The 22,071-nt window shown below is 36.3% G+C and overlaps 1 non-coding gene across 1 annotated transcript; it reads left to right on the forward strand.

Moving 5' to 3' along the window:
- Positions 1–11,721: 11,721 nt before the first annotated feature.
- On the forward strand, positions 11,722–11,828 carry LOC114236307 (U6 spliceosomal RNA). The gene has a single exon (XR_003622281.1). It is a non-coding gene; the product is annotated as a U6 spliceosomal RNA (small nuclear RNA).
- The last annotated feature ends 10,243 nt before the right edge of the window (positions 11,829–22,071 follow it).

The following is a 22,071-nucleotide window of genomic DNA, read 5'->3' on the forward strand; positions in this document are numbered from 1 at the left end:
TCTTGGTTATTAAGTAGTGTGTTGTTTAGCCTCCATGTGTTTGCATTTCTTACAGATTTTTTCCTGTAATTGATCTCTACTCTCATAGCGCTGTGTTCGAAAAAGATACTTGATATGATTTCAATTTTCTTAAATTTACCAAGGCTTGATTTGTGACCCAAGATATGATCTATCCTGGAGAATGTTCCATGAGCACTTGAGAAGAAAGTGTATTCTGTTGTTTTTGGATGGAATGTCCTATCAATATCATTTAAGTCCATCTTGTTTAATGTGTCATTTAAAGCTTGTGTTTCCTTATTTATTTTCATTTTGGATGATCTGTCGATTGGTGAAAGTGGAGTGTTAAAGTTCCCTACTATGATGTGTTACTGTTGATTTCCCCTTTTATGGCTGTTAGTGTTTGCCTTATGTAATGAGGTGCTCCTACATTGGGTGCATAAATATTTACAATTGTTATATCTTCTTCTTGGATTGATCCCTTAATCATTATGTAGTGTCCTTCTTTGTCTCTTGCAATAGTCTTTGTTTTAAGGTCTATATTGTCTGATATGAGAATTGCTACTCCAGCTTTCTTTTGATTTCTATTCGCATAGAATATCTTTTTCCATCCCCTCACTTTTAGTCTGTTTGTGTCCCTTGGTCTGAAGTGGGTCTCTTGTAGACAGCATATATATGGGTCTTGTTTTTATATCCATTCAGCCAAACTATGTCTTTTGGTTGGAGCATTTAATCCATTTACATTTAAGGTAATTATCGATATGTATGTTTCTATTACCATTTTCTTAATTGTTTTGGGTTTATTATTGTAGGTCTTTTCCTTCTCTTGTGTTTCCTGTCTAGAGAAGTTCCTTTAGAATTTGTTGTAAAGCTGGTTTGGTGGTGCTGAATTCTCTTAGCTTTTGCTTGTCTGTAAAGGTTTTAATTTCTCTGTTAACTCTGAATGAGATCCTTGCTGGGTGGAGTAATCTTGGTTGTAGGTTTTTCTCCTTCATCAGTTTAAATATGTCCTGCCACTCCCTTCTGGCTTGCAGAGTTTCTGCTGAAATATCAGCTGTTAACCTTATGGGGATTCCCTTGCATGTTATTTGTTGTTTTTCCCTTGCTGATTTTAATATTTTTTCTTTGTATTTAATTTTTGATAATTTGATTAATATGTGTCTTGGCGTGTTTCTCCTTGGATTTATCCTGTATGGGATTCTCTGCACTTCCTGGTCTTGATTAACTATTTCCTTTCCCATATTAGGGAAGTTTTCAACTAACGAATATAGTTATAGGCTTTTCTCTTCCAGGCTGGAATCAGCCATTTATCTAAGGAATCCTGGTCTTTTTGTAGAGAAAGGTATTTAGAAATTAATATCTCACCACTAAATGAGTTTACTGCTCTGGGGTGTCATTGCTTTTAGGTTCTCAAATCAGTCAGAACCACTTACACACACATACACACACACTCACACACATCTATATCTCCATGTCTCTATTTATCTGTCTATTAAAAACTATGAATTCATACTGATACTTCCAAATCCAATTCAGTATCCCAGGGTTCACTTTAATGGCTCTCTTCCATATTTTTAACTCTCTTCTCTCATAATGAGAAATCTGTCTCCCAGCGTATTTACTCAGTCCTAGAATACATGGAAACTTTAACCAGCGGATCAAAGTTAACCTTATCAATGGTGGAACTAATTGACATTCTTTGCCTCTGATATAATACATTGAGAAGAATTTTTTAAGTGCCTAACTCTAATTCTTCTAGATTTGTTGTTATTAACATTTCTATTCATGCACAATCAAAATAAAATGATCATAATCACAATGAATTTTGGTAAATAATTATTAAACATAAATGTACAATTTTATCAGAAAAGCCTCTTAAATGCATTGTACTTTAAAAAATGATGGCATGTGTCATAATTGAATATTAATTATTATAAAATCAGAAAAACTTTTACAAAGTAACTGCCAGACACATTCTTCAAAAGTAATATACTCATAGGAAATTGGTTCAAGATGGCAGAGTAGAAGGACGTGTGCTCACTCCCTCTTGCGAGAGCACCGGAATCACAACTAACTGCTGAACAATAATCGACAGGAGGACACTGGAACTCACCAAAGGGGATACCTCACATCCAAAGACAGGGGAGAGGCCATGGTGAGACAGTAGGAGGGGCACAATCACAATAAAATCAAACCCTGTAACCACTGGGTGGGTGACTCACAAGCTGGAGAACAATTACAACACAGAAATCCACCCACTGAAGTGAAGGTTCTGAGCCTCATGTCATGCTTCCCAACCTGGGGGTCCAGCAATGGGAGGAGGAATTCCCAGAGAGTGTGACTTTGAAGGCTGGTGGGATTTGATTGCAAGACTTCAGCAGGACTGGGGGAAACAAGGACTCTACTCTTGGAGGGCACACACAGAGTAGTGTGTGCATCAGGACCCAGGGGGAAGGAGAAGTGACCCCATGGGAGACTGAACCAGACCTACCTGCTAATGTTGGAGGGTCTCCTGCAGAGGCGGGAGGTGGCTGTGGCTCACCGTGGGGAAAAGGACACAGGCAACAGAGGTTCTGGGAAGTGTTCCTTGGCATGGACCCTCCCGGAGTCCACCGTTAGCCCCACCAAAGAGCCTGTAGCCTCCAGTGCTGGGTCATCTCAGGCCAAACAACCAACAGGGAGGGAACTCAGCCCCACTCATCAGCAGACAAGGGGATTAAAGTTTTACTGAGCTCTGCCTAGCAGAACAACAACCAGCTCTACCCACCACCAGTCCCTCCCATCAGGAAGCTGGCACAAGTGTCTTAGATAGCCTCATCCACACAGGGCAGACAGCAAAAACAAGAAGAACTACAATCCTGCAGCCTGTGGAACAAAAAGCACATTCACAGAAAGATAGACAAAATCAAAAGGCAAAGGACTATGTACCAGATGAAGGAACACGATAAAACCCCAGAAAAACAACTAAACAAAGTGGAGATAGGCTACCTTCCAGAAAAAGAATTCAGAATAATGATAGTGAAGATGATCCAGGATCTCAGAAAAAGAATGGAGGCAAAGATAAGAGAAGATTCAAGAAATGTTTAACAAAGACCTAGAAGAATTAAAGAACAAACACCTAGAAGAATTAAAGAACAAACAAACAGAGATGAACAATACAATAATGAAATGAAAAATACACTAGAAGGAATCAATAGCAGAATAACTGAGGCAGAAGAACGGATAAGTGACCTGGAAGACAGAATGGTGAAATTCACTGCCGCAGAACAGAATAAAGAAAAAAGAATGAAAAGAAATGAAAACAGCCTAAGAGACCTCTGGGACAACATTAAATGCACCAACATTCACATTATAAGGGTCCCAGAAGGAGAAGAGAGAGAGAAAGGACCAGAGAAAATATTTGAAGAGATTAGAGTCGAAAAATTCCCTAACATGGGAAAGGAAATAGCCACCCAAGTCTAGGAAGTGCAGAGAGTCCCATACAGGATAAACCCAAGGAGAAACACGCTAAGACACATAGTAATCAAATTCACAAAAATTAAAGACAAAGAAAAATTATTAAAAGCAACAAGGGAAAAACGAGAAATACATACAAGGGAACTCCCATAAGGTTAACAGCTAATTTCTCAGCAGAAACTCTACAAGCCAGAAGGGAGTGGCAAGATATATTTAAAGTGATGAAAGGGAAAAATCTACAACCAACATTACTCTATTCAGCAAGGATCTCAGTCAGATTCAATGGAGAAATCAAAAACTTTACAGACAAGCAAACCCCAAGAGAATTCAGCACCACCAAACCAGCTCTACAACAAATGCTAAAGGAACTTCTCTAGGCAGAAAACACAAGAGAAAGAAAAGACCTACAAAAACAAACACAAAACAATTAAGAAAATGGTAATAGGAACATACATATCGATAATTACCTTAAATGTGAATGGATTAAATGCTCCAACCAAAAGACACAGGCTCGCTGAATGGATACAGAAACAAGACCCATATATATGCTGTCTACAAGACACCCACTTCAGGCCTAGGGACACATACAAACTGAAAGTGAGGGGATGGAAAAAGATATTCCATGCAAATGGGAATCAAAAGAAAGCTGGAGTACCAATACTCATATCAGATAAAATAGACTTTAAAAAAAGAATGTTACAAGAGACAAGGAAGGACACTACATAATGATCAAGGGATGCATCCAAGAGGAAGATATAACAATTATAAATATATATGCACCCAACATAGGAGCACCTCAATACATAAGGGAAATGCTAACAGTATAAAAGAAGAAATCGGCAGTAACACAATAATAGTGGGGGGCTTTAACACCTCAGTTACACCAATGGACAGATCCTCCAGACAGAAAATTAATAAGGAAACACAAGCTTTAAATGACACAATAGACCAGATAGACTTAATTGATATTTATAGGACATCCCATCAGAAAATAGCAGATTACACTTTCTTCTCAAGTGCACACAGAACATTCTCCAAGATAGATCACATCTAAGGTCACAAATCAGGCCTCAGTAAATTTAAGAAAATTGAAATGATATCAAGAATCTTTTCCAACCACAGCTGTGAGATTAGAAATAAATTACAGGGAAAAAAACATAAAAAACACAAACACAGGGCTTCCCTGGTGGCGCAGTGGTTGAGAGTCTGCCTGCCAATGCAGGGGACACGGGTTTGAGCCCTGGTCTGGGAGGATCCCATATGCCGCCGAGCAACTAGGCCCGTGCACCACAACTACTGAGCATGCGCGTCTGGAGCCTGTGCTCCACAACGAAAGGCCGCGATAGTGAGAGGCCCGCGCACCGCGATAGTGAGAGGCTCGCGCACCGCGATGAAGAGTGGCCCCCGCCTGCCACAACTAGAGAAAGCCCTCGCACAGAAACGAAGACCCAACACAGCCAAAAATATAAATAAATAAATAAGTAAAATTAAAAAAAAAAACAACACAAACACAGGGAGGTTAAACAATACATTACTAAATAACCAAGAGATAACTGAAGAAATCAAAGAGGAAATCAAAAAATACCTAGAGACAAATGACACAGAAAACACGATGATCTAAAACCTATGGGATACAGCAAAAGCAGTTCTAAGCGGGAAGTTTATTGCAATACAATCCTATCTCAAGAAACAAGAAAAATCTGAAATAATCAATCTAACCTTACACCTAAAGGAACTAGAGAAGAATAAACAAAACCCAAAGTTAGTAGAAGGAAAGAAATCATAAAGATCAGAGCAGAAATAAATGAAATAGAAACAAAGAAAACATTAGCAAAGATCAATAAAACTAAAAGCTGGTTCTTTGAGAAGATAAACAAAATTGATAAACCTTTAGCCAGACTCATCAAAAAAAAGAAGGAGGGGACTCAAATCAATACAATTAGAAATGAAAAAGGAGAAGTTACAACATACACTGCAGAAATACAAAGCATCAAAAGACACAACTACAAGCAACTCTATGCCAATAAAATGGACAACCTGGAAAAAATGCACAAATTCTTAGAAAGGTAAAACCTTCCGAGACTGAATCAGGAAGGAATAGAAAATATGAACAGACCAATCACAAGTAATGAAATTGAAACTGTGGTTAAAAATCTTCCAACAAACAGAAGTCCAGAACCAGATGGCTTCACAGAGAATTCTAGCAAATATTTAGAGAAGAGCTAACACCCATCCTTCTCAAACTCTTCCAAAAAATTGCAGAGGAGGAGCACTCCCGAACTCATTTCTACGAGGCCACCATCACCCTGATACCAAAACCAGACAAGGGTACTACAAAAAAAGAAAATTACAGACCAATATCACTGATGAATATAGGTGCAAAAATACTCAACAAAATACTAACAAAAAGAATCCAACGACATATTAAAAGGATCATACACTATGATCAAGTGGGGTTTATCCCAGGAATGCAAGGATTCTTCAATATATGCAAATCAATCAATGTGATACACCATATTAACAAACTGAAGGATAAAAACCATATGATAATCTCAATAGATGCAGAAAAAGCTTTCGACAAAATTCAACACCCATTTATGATAAAAACTCTCCAGAAAGTAGGCATAGAGGGAACTTAACATAATAAAGGCCATATATGACAAACCCACAGGCAACATCATCCTCAATGGTGAAAAACTGAAACCATTTCCACTAAGATCAGAACAAGACAAGGTTGCCCACTTTCACCACTATGATTCAACATAGTTTTGGAAGTTTTAGCCACAGCAATCAGAGAAGAAATAGAAATAAAAGGAATCCAAATCGGAAAAGAAGAAGTAAAACTCACTGTTTGCAGATGACATGATACTATACATAGAGAATCCTAGAGATGCTACTAGAAAACTACTAGAGCTAATCAATGAATTTGGTAAAGTAGCAGGGTACAAAATTAATGCACAGAAATCTCTTCCATTCCTATACACTAATGATGAAAAATCTGAAAGAGAAATTAAGGAAACACTCCCATTTACCATTGCAACAAAAAGAATAAAAAACCTAGGAATAAACTTACCTAGGGAGACAAAAGACCTGTATGCAGAAAACTATAAGACACTGATGAAAGAAAGTAAAGATGATACAATTAGATGGAGAGATATGCCATGTTCTTGGATTGGAAGAATCAACATTGTGAAAATGACTATACTACCCAAAGCAATCTACAGATTCAGTGCAATCCCTATCAAACTACCAATGGCATTTTTCACAGAACTAGAACATAAAATTTCACAATTTTTATGGAAACACAAAGGACCCTGAATAGCCAAAGCAATCTTGAGAAAGAAAAACAGATCTGGAGGAATCAGGTTCCCTGACTTCACACTGTACTACAAAGCTACAGTAATCAAGACAATATGGTACTGGCACAAAAAACAGAAATATAGATCAATGGAACAAGATAGAAAGCCCAGAGGTAAACCAACGCACATATGGTCTGCTTATCTTTGATAAAGGAGGCAAGAATATACAATGGAGAAAAGACAGCCTCTTCAATAAGTGGTGCTGGGAAAACTGGACAGCTACATGTAAAAGAATGAAATTTAAAAACTCCCTAGCACCATACACAAAAAAACCCTCAAAATGGATTAAAGACCTAAATATAAGGCCAGACACTATGAAACTCTTAGAGGAAAACATAGGCAGAACATTCTGTTACATAAATCACAGCAAGATCCTTTTTGGCTCACCTCCTAGAGTAATGGAAATAAAAAATAGACAAATGGGACCTAATGAAACTTAAAAGCTTTTGCACAGCAAAGGAAACCATAAACAAGATGAAAAGACAACCCTCAGAATGGGAGAAAATATTTGTAAGTGAAGCAACCAACAAAGGATTAATCTCCAAAATATGCAAGCAGCTCATGCAGCTTAATATTAAAAAAACAAACAACCCAATCCAAAAATGGGCAGAAGACCTAAATAGACATTTCTCCAAAGAAGATAAACAGATTGCCCACAAACACATGAAAGGATGCTCAACATCACTAATCATTAGAGAAATGCAAATCAAAACTACAATGAGGCATCACCTCACACCAGTCAGAATGGCCATCATCAAAAAATCTACAAAGAATAAATGCTGGAGTGTGGAGAAAAGAGAACCCTCTTGCACTTTTGGTGGGAATGTTAGTTGATACAGCCACTATGGAGAACAGTATGGAGGTTTCTTAAAAAACTAAAAACAGAACTACCCTATGACCCAGCAACCCCACTACTGGGCATATTCCCTGAGAAAACCATAATTCAAAAAGAGTCATGTACCACAAAGTTCACTGCAGCACTCTTTACAATAGCCAGGACATGGAAGTAACCTAAGTGTCCATCGACAGATGAACAGAAAACAAAGATGTTGCACATATATGCAATGGAATATTACTCAGCCATAAAAAGAAATGAAATAGAATTATTTGTAGTGAGGTGGATGGACCTAGAGTCTGTCATACAGAGTGAAGTAAGTCAGAAAGAGTAAAGCAAATACCGTATGCTAACACATATATATGGAATCTAAAAACAAACAAACAAAAAATTTTTCTGAAGAACCTAGTGGCAGGACAGGAATAAAGATGCAGACGTAGAGAATGGACTTGAGGACATGGGGAGGGGGAAGGGTAAGCTGGGACGAAGTGAGAGAGTGGCATTGACATATATACACTACCAAATGTAAAATAGATAGCTAGTGGGAAGCAGCCGCACAGCACAGGGAGATCAACTCGGTGCTTTGTGCCCACCTAGAGGGGTGAAATGGGAGGGTAGGAGGGAGATGCAAGAGGGAGGGTATATGGAGATATATGTATACGTAAAGCTGATTCACCTTGTTATACAGAAGAAACTAACACGACAATGTAAAGCAATTATACTCCAATAAGACTTAAAAAAAAAAAAACTACAATGAGGTATCACCTCACACTGGTTAGAATGGGCATCATCAGAAAATCTACAAACAACAAATGCTGGAGAGGGTGTGGACAAAAGGGAACCCTCTTGCCCTGTTGGTGGGAATGTAAGTTGATACAGCCACTATGGAGAACAGTTTGGAGGTTGCTTAAAAAACTAAAAAGAGAACTACCATACGACCCAGCAATCCCACTACTGGGCATATACCCAGAGAAAACCATAATTCAAAAAGACACATGCACCCGAATGTTCATTGCAGCACTATTTACAATAACCAGGTCATGGAATCAACCTAAATGCCCATCGAAAGACAGTGGATAAAGAAGATGTGGTACTACATATATACAATGGAATATTTCTCAGCCATTAAAAGGAATGAAGTTGGGTCATTTGTAGAGACATGGATGGACCTAGAGATTGTCATACAGAGTGAAGTAAGTCAGAAAGAGAAAAACAAATATCGTATATTAACACATACATGTGGAATCTAGAAAAATGGTACAGACGAACCAGTTTGCTAGGCAGAAATAGAGACACAGATGTAGAGAACAAATGTGTGGACACCAAGGGGGGAAAGCGGGGGTGGGGGGTGGTGGTGGTGGGATGAACTGGGAGATTGGGATTGACATGTATACACTAATATGTATAAAATAGATGACTAATAAGAAAAATATATATATACTCAAAGACAAATAAAGGTGGCAGAACTACTTCAGATTAAAGGAGACTAAACAGACATTGCAACTAAATAAAATGACATTGCATAATAGACCCGGTGGTAGTGGGGTGGGAGAAGAGAATATTTACATATTCTCCAAGCATCTTTTCACAAATTACTTAAGTACACAGTGGAGAAACCTGGGAGACATCACTTAACCAGGTGATCAAAGCAACACCTGGTGTGGGATTTTCTTTTGCTACAGAGAACATTATTGAGAAAGTTAGCAAAATATGATTAAGGTTTGTAGATTAAATAAGAGAACTGTACCAATGTTAATCTCCTGATTTTGTAAATTTCTCCTGATTTTCACAATTGTACTGTGGTTGTGAAAGAGAATGTTATTATTTTTAGAAAACACACACACACACACAAAACAGGAAATACTTCTCTGTTTTATGGAGATATTTAGGAGAAAATGAACAGCATGTTTTCTACTTCACTTTCAGATGACTGAGAAAATAAAATGTGTGAGAATATATATACCCAATTGAAAACATGTAAATGTACATTCATTCTCCAATTTTTTGATATAGGGCCAAGGCTATTCCTTTTTGATTGGTTTCACTGACTGTAGTTCTGCCTCCTTATTCTGGAATAATCTTACATCTATAGAGAGTTGTCTAAGATAACCAGTTTTAGATTCTTTCAAATAGAGTCAGAGCTTAAACACATTTTTCAAGCAATCTCTATGTAGGGTCTGTATAGATTTTTAGGTTTTTTGCTAATCTTTTTCAATTCCTATTCACATTTAATCCCATAACATCTTTTTAGTCACTCACTTTTCCAAGATGATTCACTCTTATAGAAACAACTCTTCATTGAATTCATATCTTATCCATTAGTGAAATGTTTGTTAACTATGTAGAGAACGTAAGGGTGGAGGGCCTAAAATGTCTCGACTAGTGACGATGTCTCTAGATAAATATTTTTGGAAGAAGGTCCCAAGGGATATTAGTAATAATAAAATTAAAATAATGACGTTCACACCCACCAGCGCCGTGACGTTTCCAAGGCTGACCATAAAAGGCCAAAAAGTGGGCAGTGGCCCAATTCCTGGAAATCTTGACCCCTTCTCCAAAACAGTTGGAATAATCCTCCAACTTATTAGCCTATGAAATTATCCAGCCCATAAAAACGAACCACCACATATTTCAGGGCCTTTCACCTTCTGAGATGGTCCATACTCTGTAGAGTGTGTTTCTCCCAGGGCCTCTCTTACCTTTTGAGACGGACTGCATTCTGTTTATGGGATGTGTGTCTCTCTAAATAAATCCACTTCTTACCTATCAAAATTAATTAATTAATTGATAATGTTCCAAAAGTGAAGTAAGGTGCAATGTTACATGGATCTCCCCATCACTCCCAACCAAGTGATAATAACAATGAACAGCATCAGTTGTTTTGTATACTGGGCAGACTGTTATGAACGATACTAATTAGGATATTTGGCACTAACCTATTAAGAATAATTTATAATTGAATCTCATTAGTCTACTCAGAAAATGTACCAAGCAGTTTTCTTTTTTCTTTGTTGAAGTGTAGTTGATTTACAATTTTGTGTTAGTTTAAGGTGTACGGCAAAGTGATTCAGTTATATATATACATTTGTTTTCAGATTCTTTTCCATTATAGGTTATTACAAGATATTGAATATAGTTTTCTGTGCTATACAGTAGGTCCTTGTTTATCTATTTTATATATAGTAATGTATATCTGTTAATCCCAAACTCCTAATTTATCCCTCCTTCCACTCAAGTAGCTTTCTAAGTGCCGGGAATATATCAGAGAACAAATTCTCTCCTCATTATGGAGCATATATTCAGATGTGCCAAGTGGGGGAAGGGAGATACTGACAGCCAGGAAAAAATATGCCAAATAAATAAGTAAATTATATTGTATGTTAGAAAGTGAAAGTTATATAGATTAAAAGCAAAGTGAATCCAGCAGTGGAAATATAAGGATGGGAAATTATTTTTTTAATAATTATGGGAAAGACTCACTGAGAAGCTGACTGAGTTGCAATTTGAAGAGGGTGAGGGAATTAATGTTCAAGACAAAGGAAATAGCTAGTACAGTGGTCCCAAGGCAAGACTATATTTGGTGTGCTTGAGAAATAGCAAGGTGGCCAGTATGGGTGAAGATTAATGAGTGGGGAAGGAATAGAAGTAGATTCAGAGAAGTAAGGAGGGCGGTGGTGGTGGGAGCTGGTCAGCCCCCTGCAGACCACTTTAAGTAGTTCAACTTTTACTCTGAGTGAGATAGAGAGCCTTTGGAGAATTTCAAGTAAATGAATGACACGATCTGATTTAAACTGTAAAAGGTTTACTCTAGTCATCTTGTTTAGAATAGACACTAGGGAGGGGTAAAGAGAGTTAGAAGGCTGAGGCAGGATTCTAGGCATCAGATAATGATGACTCTGACCAGGGTCATTGTAACAGATGGAGATATATTTCTAAAGTAATGCAAATAGGATTCCCCAAAGAGCTGGATATAAGATATGGGAGAAAGAGAGAAACAAGGACGACTCCAAGAATTTTGTCAGAAGAACTGAAAGTTGGTGGTGTTGCCATCAAATACCTTTACTGTGACAGCGAGTGCTTGTTTTGGCAGAACATATACTAAAATTAGAACGAAACAGAGAAGATTAGCATGGTCCCTACACAAGGATGACACACAAATTGGTGAAGCATTCCATATTTTTGGTGAAAGACTTGTACTCAGAAAACTATAAAACACTGATGAGAGAAATCAAAGGTGACATAAACAGATGGAGAAATATGCCATGTCATTGGATTGGAGAATCAATATTGTGAAAATGACTATACTACCCAAAGCAATCTACAAATTCAATGCAATCCCTATCCAACTACCAATGGCATTCTTCAGAGAATTAGAACAAAAAATTTTACAATTTGTATGGAAACACAAAAGACCCCAAATAGCCAAAGCAATCTTGAGAATGAAAAACGGAGCTGGAGGAATCAGGCTCCCTGACTTCAAAGTATAATACAAAGCTACAGTAATCAAGACAGTATGGCACTGGCACAAAAACAGAAATATAGATCAATGGAACAGGATAGAATGCCCAGAGATAAACCCACACACATATGGTCACCTAATTTATGACAAAAGAGGCAAGAACATACAAGGGAGAAAAGATAGCCTCTTCAATAAGTGGTGCTGGGAAAACTGGACAGCTACATGTAAAAGAATGAAATTAGAACACTCCCTAACACCATACACAAAAATAAACTCCAAATGGATTAAAGACCTAAATGTAAGACTGGACACTATAAAACTCTTAGAGGAAAACATAGGAAAAACACTCTTTGACATAAACCACAGCTCTTTTTTGACCCACCTCCTAGAGTAATGAAAATAATAACAAAAATAAACAAATGGCACCTAATGAAACTTAAAAGCTTTTGCACAACGAAGGAAACCATAAACAAGATGAAAAGACAACCCTCAGAATGGGAGAAAATATTTGCCAACGAAGGAACTGACAAAGGATTAATCTCCAAAATATACAAACAGCTTATGGAGCTCAATATCAAAAAAACAAACAGTATGGAAATATGTATGGAAATATGTAAAAAACAAACAAACAAACAAACAAACAACCCAATTAAAAAATGGGCAGAAGACCTAAATAAACATTTCACCAAAGAAGACATACAGATGGCCAAGAGGCATATGAAAATCTGCTCAACATCACTAATCATTAGAGAAATGAAAATCAAAAGTACAATGAGGTATCATCTCACACTGGTCAGAATGGCCATTATCAAAAAATCTAGAAACAATAAATGCTGGAGAGGGTGTGGTGAAAAGGGAACCCTCCTGCACTGTTGGTAGGAATGTAAATTGATACAACCACTATGGAAAACAGTATGGAGGTTCCTTCAAAAACTAAAAACAGAACTACCATATGACCCAGCAATCCCACTACTGGGCATATACCCTGAGAAAACCATAATTCAAAAAGAGACATATACCACAATGTTCACTGCAGCACTATTTACAATAGCCAGGACATGGAAGCAACCTAAATGTCCATCCACAGATGAATGGATAAAGAAGATGTGGCACATATATACAATGGAATATTGCTCAGCCATAAAAAGAAATGAAATTGAGTTATTTGTAGTGAGGTGGATGGACCTAGAGTCTGTCATACAGAGTGAAGTAAGTCAGAAAGAGAAAAACAAATACCGTATGCTAATGCATATATATGGAATCTAAAAAAAAACGGTACTGATGAACCTAGTGTCAGGGCAGGAATAATTATGCAGACATAGAGAATGGACTTGAGGACTCAGGGTGGGGAGGGGGAAGCTGGGGTGAAGTGAGAGAAGCATCGACATATACACACTACCAAATTCCAAATAGATATCTCGTGGGAAAGCAGCCACATAGCACAGGGAGATCAGCTCGGTGCTTTGCGATGACCTAGAGGGGTGGGAAAGTGAGGGTGGGAGGGAGGCTCAAGAGAGAGGGCATTTGGGGGTATATGTATGCATATGGCTGATTCACTTTGTTGTACAACAGAAACTAACACAGCACTGTGAAGCAATTATACTCCAATAAAGATGTATAAAAAAAATCTGACAGTGAAAACCTAGAAGCCATATTGGTAACCCATGGACTTTCCCTATTTACCTCCTGTAATGCCTACTATTACTTTGGTTAGAAAAGTTCTGCTGAAAACTTTTAATGTCTATTTCAGATTGCCTTCTTTATTTTCTTTATGGAGTTGACTGTGCTCAAAGAATTAGAGCTGAGCTTGAATCTGAATTAGAATTGGTCCCCAGAAATACTCCATTCAGACTTACACAGCAGTCTATTTTGGCACATTTCTTAGTGGCTGTTCATACTTGTTCTCTAACAATTTTTTCCTAGCATCTAAGTCAAGTTCTTGATCTGGTGGCCAACATAACAGATGTCATTAATCTTGATCATAAAAGCTGTCACACGATAATTACAGTAAATTATTTTTTTGTTCATTTGTTTAGGGTTTGCTTGTTTTTTACCCACTGACCTTTGGTGGTTACTATTTAGGCACTTGTTTCTCTGTGTATTTATAAGTTGAGCTGATTGACAGGTCATGATCTATATGAATGATTCTTCTTTCTTTTTATCCATACTCTGATGGTTTTCATGTACTGATAATTGCAGTCAATGTCGAATCTCTCAAAATTTCTTCCTCTCTGACCTAGTTGCTTGGCAGAAAACCTAGAAGTCATCCACACCACTCCATTATCACTCTCATCCATAACCAAGTCTATTTTCTTCTTTATTCTAATATCTGTTAGCTACAGTCTCCTCTCAATGTGCACCACACCTGTTTCAACTCATCCTTAACATTTCTTTCTTGAATTACTTGTGTAGCAAATACAGCAAAAATTACTTATTTAAAAGCCGTCTATAGTTACTTCAACATTCTAGGAATTGCAGAAGTCATCTTTAGGGGCTCATTTGTTTGGAAAAACCCATTAATGGACCTCTGATTATAAAAGCTAAAGACACGTAGCTGAAACTAGTAGGAAAGCTCTACAAACAAAGCAAAATAATTATCCTCAATGTGTGTCAAGATTATTATTTGGCTAAATTATGATGGATTATTACTATTTTTATTTTTCTTACTCTTAGAAGCCCTGGGACCTGGTAAAGCAGTAATATTAGAGAGAGACATCTGATTTGAGTAGAAACAAGTTCCAGAAACATGACAGAATGTTAGAGGAAGCCCTGTGACAGGGCAAGGTTAATAGACACAAGGGAAAGCACTATCTGAAACTCAATTTTAAGTTTTCAGTTTTGTTTTCCTAATGATTTTTTAAATCTTTATTTAAGAATTATCTGCAGTAATATTAGGAAGAAACATGGACAAGAGAACAGAAGTAATCCTAAATAAGGAGGAGAGGTAGTTTGAGAGGTAATCAAAAGATGTAAACATCCACTGAAAAGTTTGAGAACTTTTAGGCACTGGGACTGAATTCCTTGACGGACCACAGGGGAAAGGCTCAAATTACAGATGTTTGGGTATTAAAAGGAAAGTTAACTTTAGATGTGTGGGTATTTTGTGCCCACTTGGGATACACAGCCTGCTTTCAATATTGTTCTTTGTTCTCTTTCTGAGCGATCATTCTGTCTTTCGTATATAACCATATTTCCCTCCTGACTAACCTCTTTCATTAAATCCCTATTATCTTCTATACAAAGTAAAGACTGCTTGCTTGTCCTTTTCTCCTTAACTTCCAAATGTAAATCCTTCCATATCTTTAGATAACCTATATTTTATTCATCCAACTTCCAAGTTCCTTAGTGTGTCATATTTTCACATGCTTCAAAGTCTTTGCACTAATTATACCTGTGATGGAAATATTTCCTCCCTTATCTGAATGACGATTATTGATGCAGTTACAGATTTAGCCCAAGACAGAGCTTTCTTGATCCCCTTTATGTCGAGTTAGGAGATACTTATCCATGCTCTCAAAGTATCCGTGTACACTGCCATCAAAACCTATGCCAGACTCTGCTGTAGTTGCTGATTTTCTTGTTTATGGTGTCATGTTCATCTATGAATTCATACCAACTATCCCAGATACTAGCATCTACTGGGTGTTCAGTAAATATTTCCTAAGTAATCAAATCAATAAGTTATAGTAGTTGGGGAGCCACATGATGTTATAAAAAATACTCATTTACTTTTAATATAAAAATAAAATATTTAGTATAGATCAGTCATAAATTAAATACAATTCAATTTTTGTTTTATCACTTCAGAACTTTAAGTAAATGCATAGATGTATGTGTACAAATACAAGTATTTTCAGATATTTGTAAAATTTTATCATATTGTATCATAATATTCCTGCTTCTCTCACTCATAAAATAGTATGGGTTTTCCCAGTCAGTACATAGAAAGTGAATTATTATTTTTAACAGCTACATAAAATTCCATTGAATGGATGTTCTAAATTTTATTGACAATTGTCTCTTGTTAGACATATGCTTATTTCAAAACTTTCACTATCCTAAATGACTATGCATATTTATATTTGCCTACTTGTCCACTTGTTTCCTCTGGATCTATGCCTATGAGTGAATTCATAAATATCTTGGACTTAAGTGTTTAATAGTAAACACAGGGGGAAAGTCTGTGCTGTGTACATTTTGTACCCTTCTTATGGATATAAAAGGCTGAGGTTTTCTGCAAGTAACTGGGTGTGATGTTCCTGGTTTTTGCAACAGCTGCTTTCAAAAAGGGAAGAACATTACCCTCTTCCGAAAAGAATCCATTTATGAAAACATTCATCTCTATGCTGACAAAATATAAAGCAATTTTACCAGAATGAATATAGCTCACATACCACTTTTGGATTTCAACAGGCAGAATAATTTTGGTTGCCACCTAACTTACTACTCTTTTTTTTTCTAGAAAGAATAAGAGAAATGATTCTTTTCACCATAAATAAGTGACAACATCCTTACACAGGGAACATTAACAATAAAAAAAGATACAAATATCTCAGAACCCCACCAAGTTATATTTGCCCACTTGTACTGGCACTTTATTAAGGATTTAAGTTTTGCTTGAAGTTCAAATTTTCCCTTCTTTCCAATTTCTTCATCCAAAATACAAGTTTCTGGCCTCTGGGATTATGTTCTTCATGATGGAAAGGCATTGTATGATTTGCTTTCCCTTAAGGATTTCTGGGATCTCTTGATAAAGACCTCAAAGAGTTTTCTAACTCTGAAGTAGGATATGCTTAAATGGAAAGGAAAGTGGGCATGGAGTCAAAATGTCACTGTATCAATCCTTGTTCATCTACATAATAAACAATGTTGGGTAAACCATTTAACTTATTTAAGCCTCAGTATTCTTATCTGCAAGATGAAGAAATTATTAATTATTTCACAAGGTAGCGGGCAAGAGTACATGAAATGTACAGCACATTACCTGAGTAAAGAATGAGTCATTTGCGACTGTTAGACGAGATTAGCTTGTCTTTCACAAAAGCCTTAGTTTCCTCTTCTTTGTTCTTTTGATGTCAGAATTCAGTATTTAGTATTCCTCTTTGTCCCTGGGAATAGGTTTTCCTTCCTCATGTTCAATATCTGATTTTTAGAGTAACTTTTCCTTCATTTTAAAAGAAGAAGTCTAATACTTTCCAATTTTGATACCCATTTCCCAGACCTTATGATTTTGCAGAAAGGAAAAAGACTTCTGCAATGTCTGCTTTCTCTTTTGGATATGCTATTCTGTAGCCCCCTCATACTGGCAATCCTGCTATTTTGTGCATGTATAAGAGCACCAGCAAATTTTAATAAACCAAAGGAAGTGCCCTCTTTCCTGCATTCTTGCCTAATGGCTACAACTGGACTCTACTCCTGCCTCATATCCTATGTTTCTGTTTTTAATACTCAAGGGAACGCTTGCTCTGTCCTGTGTCCTAATCCTCTCTTATTTGGTCAGCCTGCTATTTCCCCCAACTTTGATCATTCTTATACCTTCACTATTTATTGGACCTAATTTTTAAATGACCTACTTTTATATCCTGCTTTTTTATTCTTTTAAATTTAAATCATATATGCCTGAATTTATTATTGTGGGCAACTTGGCCACAAAATAATCCCGCTGTGAAAGCCAAAGCATCCAGCTCAGAAGACACTTTTAGAAATGCAGTGAAATTCTACTATCTGGGAGGGTCTCTGGGGTCAACTTCTAATATAATAATATCCTCAGCATAAATATTTTCCATTTTCTTCCATTTTATTACTTATTTACTCATATAATTATTTAAAATAGGGTTATCTTATATCATTGAACTGGAATTTGTTTTGAACCTCCGAGTATCAAGAGCAGAGTTAATAAGTTCTGCTTTTTTAATGCTCTCATAAGACTTTTTTTGGTAACTCTCTAAGTTCTAAATTAGATAGTAAATTCTTTGAGGGCAGGGATCATATTTATTTTTATTTTGCGCTTAGGACAGATTCTGGCGTACACAGAGCTGCATTAACTAAATTACATGGACTAATAGATCCATTAAATGAAAATTTTCTCCATGGTCTACTCAGACATTATCTTAGAACAAGACTCAAATGAGAGATTGTATAAGAAAAAAACTTTTAAACAAAATATTTTGAAATTACAGGATATTCTTTTATTCATTTACTCAGTAAACATATTTTCATTTCGTGCCCAGTATTATGTGCCAAGCTCAAAAAAATTACTTACATTGGAGTAGTTTTTAGCTTTATCCTGTGACTTGTTTTGTTAAACTAAATTTTGTTTTTGATAATTTATTCTAAGATTCATATTCTACATGTCTATTGATATTTTTCTATCTCTTGCAATTTTCCTTATGGGCCTTAATGACACAGTTTTACCTAGTATTTCATTCCCAAATCTTGACATTTTTAGAACTATGTTTTTCTTTACCTTTCCTGGGAGTTCCACATGCTATTACCTATTTATTTGGTAAAGAAATTTCTGCTAGATTGATTATTAACAGATCTTAATGAGCTCATATGTTATTACTCTCTGATACGATGTTTGCATTTTTGTCTAAGAATCATCTCATTAAGTTTTTTCACCATAATAGTTCATAATTCAGATATAGTTTTCACCTAGGTCAAGTTGCTTTCTGTGCATACATATTTTACTCTTACGTTTGAAGAAGTAAATTTTGACACATATTTCAATAATCGTTTGATCCAGATGGTTAAATTTTATAAATATCTTCTCACCCAAAGGTGAAATTTTCAACATCTGAAAGTAATTCTAGTAAAAACTGTTGAAATGTATTTCTTACATAGTCATAAAGTAAATTGTAGGAAATGCTTTGGCAAAAAGTGACTAGAAGGTAAAAATTCATGTATGATTGGAAAACTTTTGAAAGGGGTTGAAATCAGAGAAAAAGCAAATAAAAATCAGTGGAACTATTTTTCTAAATTAAAAATAAAAGTAAACAGTCAAAACATTCTAGAATATGTTTCTCACATACTGAGAACTAAGATTTACAGTGTTGCAGTGCCAAATATAAACCTCAAATATGCAGGAAGATTTAAAAAGGTGTTTTTTAAGATGCAAGAAACTTGAATGAACTTTCAGGTACTGTAGCAGAATAGCAGGGCTCACACTTCTCCTTTCTCCTCTTATCAGTTCAACCGAGAAGGTCCTGAATTCAAACTCATTTTGATGGTGATTCCCTTTACTTCTCAGAAAAGGGGATTGGTTAAATCCATAAATCGTTTCTTGTTTCTTGGAGCCATATATGCATGTGCTATGTCAATAGAGTACTGAAATTAGCAACCCTGTAGGGCTTTCATCTGCTCTGTATTGCTGTTTTTTTTCTCTTCACTTGTCTGGTGTCAAGTTAAGTAAAAAATTATCTTTCTTGTCTAATTTCTAAGACAATACAAGTTGAACTTTTTTATGTTCCTTCAAGATACATATTATTCCTCTTTTTGAAACCACTAACCCTTAACTCTCCTTTCAGTCAAACTTTTACTGTATCTGTTCCTGGAAATTGCAGTGGCCAGTTGCAGAATAAGAGAATTGTCATCTATCACATTTCTTTAGAATGTTTTCACAGGGGCTAGAAGAAAATATTTACACAATGGTCTGGTGAAAAAAAAAAGTGGGATGGGAATAATGGGAAGTGGCCCCTTTCTTGTAGGATTGCAGTGTAATTGCTTCTGAGATTAGTAAGAATGATGAATTGTTACACAGTGGTGGGGAAGTTCTGAGTGGGTGACCCAGAGAGACATTGTCGTTGGATTTTGTTCTGCTCTAGCTTATCTCCCCTGGCTGTGATCACTGCTGAAAAAAATGAAGAGATAGGAACCATTTTAAATGATCTCAGTCCTCGCCTGGGCTCTCAGTTCTGTCATTAGGCTCATTCTACCACAATCTGTGCTATGTCACTTTCTCATATTTCACATAAAAAAAAAATCACTTCACTGAAGCGCTTCTCACCAAATTCCTTATTGACCTCTACATCACAAATCAAAAAACTCTTGCCAGTCCTCATTTTATTTGATATGTCAACATTATTTGACACATGGACTATTTTCTTTTTGTTTGTTTGTTTCTAATATTTTATTTTCTTGAGTATAGTGTTTCATTCTCCAGGATTTTCTCATATATACCTGAACATTTCTCCTCTCTTTTTCTTTGAAAACTTTTTCTGCTTTATTTAACCACTCCATACTGGAGTTTCTTGTATGTTCATCATTACCCATACTCTCTCGTGGCAAGTGACCTCTTTGATTTCTGTGTCTTCAATTGCCATCTGCATACTCTCAAGCTTACATCTCCAGTCCAGATTTCTCCTCCATGATTCTTAATTGCACATGTATTGTTTACTTATTGCCTCCTCTTGGATGTTTCAAAGAGATTTCAAATGTCACACGCCCAATTTTGAACTTGCTACCTTTCATTCCAAATCTGCCCTTTTTCCATCCAGTGTCTTTATCATAGTTAATGATAACCTTATCTGTTGTGCAATCCATAATCTTGAATTCTTTCACCCCTTCAGCATCAATCATCAAGGTTTATCTTTTAGACTACCAGAATGTATTTTGCCCATATCCACGTGTTTTTTTCTCCCTCTATGCCCATATCCACGTGTTTTTTTCTCCCTCTGTTCTTGGATCTCAAGAAGACATAATAGAATCACTGATATCCTTGAGCTGTGGCACATTGTCATTATGCGTACATGTGTACACCTTATTTATTTAGTCAGTCAGTCATTTATTTCTAGGAATAATTAAATGCTGTTGAACCCACCGCTACATCCAACATCCATACCATATGTCATTTATTACTGAGCCTCGTTAAAGACTCCTATCTTGCATTATTACATCTACTTTTGCCCTTTTGCAAGCTCTTTTTATAATGTAGCCAGAGTAATTGTTGAAAATAGAAATTTGACCATATTACTATCTTGTTGGCTACCACTCAGGATCTTCTTTATGCCCTTAAGAAAAAGTTCTTAACATGGCTTTGAGTGTTCTGTGAGATCTGTCCCTGCCCTGCCTCTAAACTCATCAAATGCCAATCTCATCCTCAGTTTCTATGTTGCAGCCATACTGCATTTGTAACTCCTTCAATGCAACAGTCTATTTCTTACCTCATGAACTAGAAACATGCTTTCCGTTCTGCCTGGAGAAACTTCTGCTCTCTTATGGTAGCTATATAACTCATCCTTCAGAGCTCACCTTATAGGACACTTTCCCCTGGATGTCATACAAACCCTCTAGAATTGGTTGTTAGAGGTTAAGTCCACTTGCTATGTTCTTGCCCTCTATATCACATAGAACAATTTATTTGCTTATGTTTATGTCTATCATCCCTCCTAGACTATATGCTCAATGAAATGAGATGCCTTGAATGAATGAATTCCTAATGTATCCCAAGAAACTAACAGTATTTAATACAAGTAGATGTTTAAATATATTTGTTTATTAAATGCAAAAATATAAAATATGGAGTGGAAACCATATTGTATTGAGTTTAGCTGGGTGAAAGGAAAAGCAAATTGTGAACAAAAACTGCTTTCTCACAAAGAACTCTTAAAAAGGAAAAGCTGGAATTGCAAGTCTTTGCTGAAGAATATTGGGAAACTCAAATATCAAATGCTGAGGAATGTCAAGTACGAACATGAAATCTCAGCTACCAGGAATAGATCAGAGTCTAGAGTTAAAGCAAAGAGTTTATATTACAGGATGTGTGGTGGGAAAAGAGCAAGAAAAGATTGAGAACAAGAAGAAAGGTCAGTGTCAGATTATCCATAACATATTCAATAACTGCTGTGTACAAAAAGTGTAGTTGTGTTTGACTAGCTTAAAGAACAAATGCAAGGCTAAGCAAATGATAATTTTCAAGGGGATCGTGAACATGGAGGGGTATCCATAACATTACTTGGTAGAGAAAA

The sequence above is a fragment of the Balaenoptera acutorostrata genome, chromosome 11, assembly GCF_949987535.1.
Source record: "Balaenoptera acutorostrata chromosome 11, mBalAcu1.1, whole genome shotgun sequence".
Lineage (NCBI taxonomy): Eukaryota > Metazoa > Chordata > Mammalia > Artiodactyla > Balaenopteridae > Balaenoptera > Balaenoptera acutorostrata.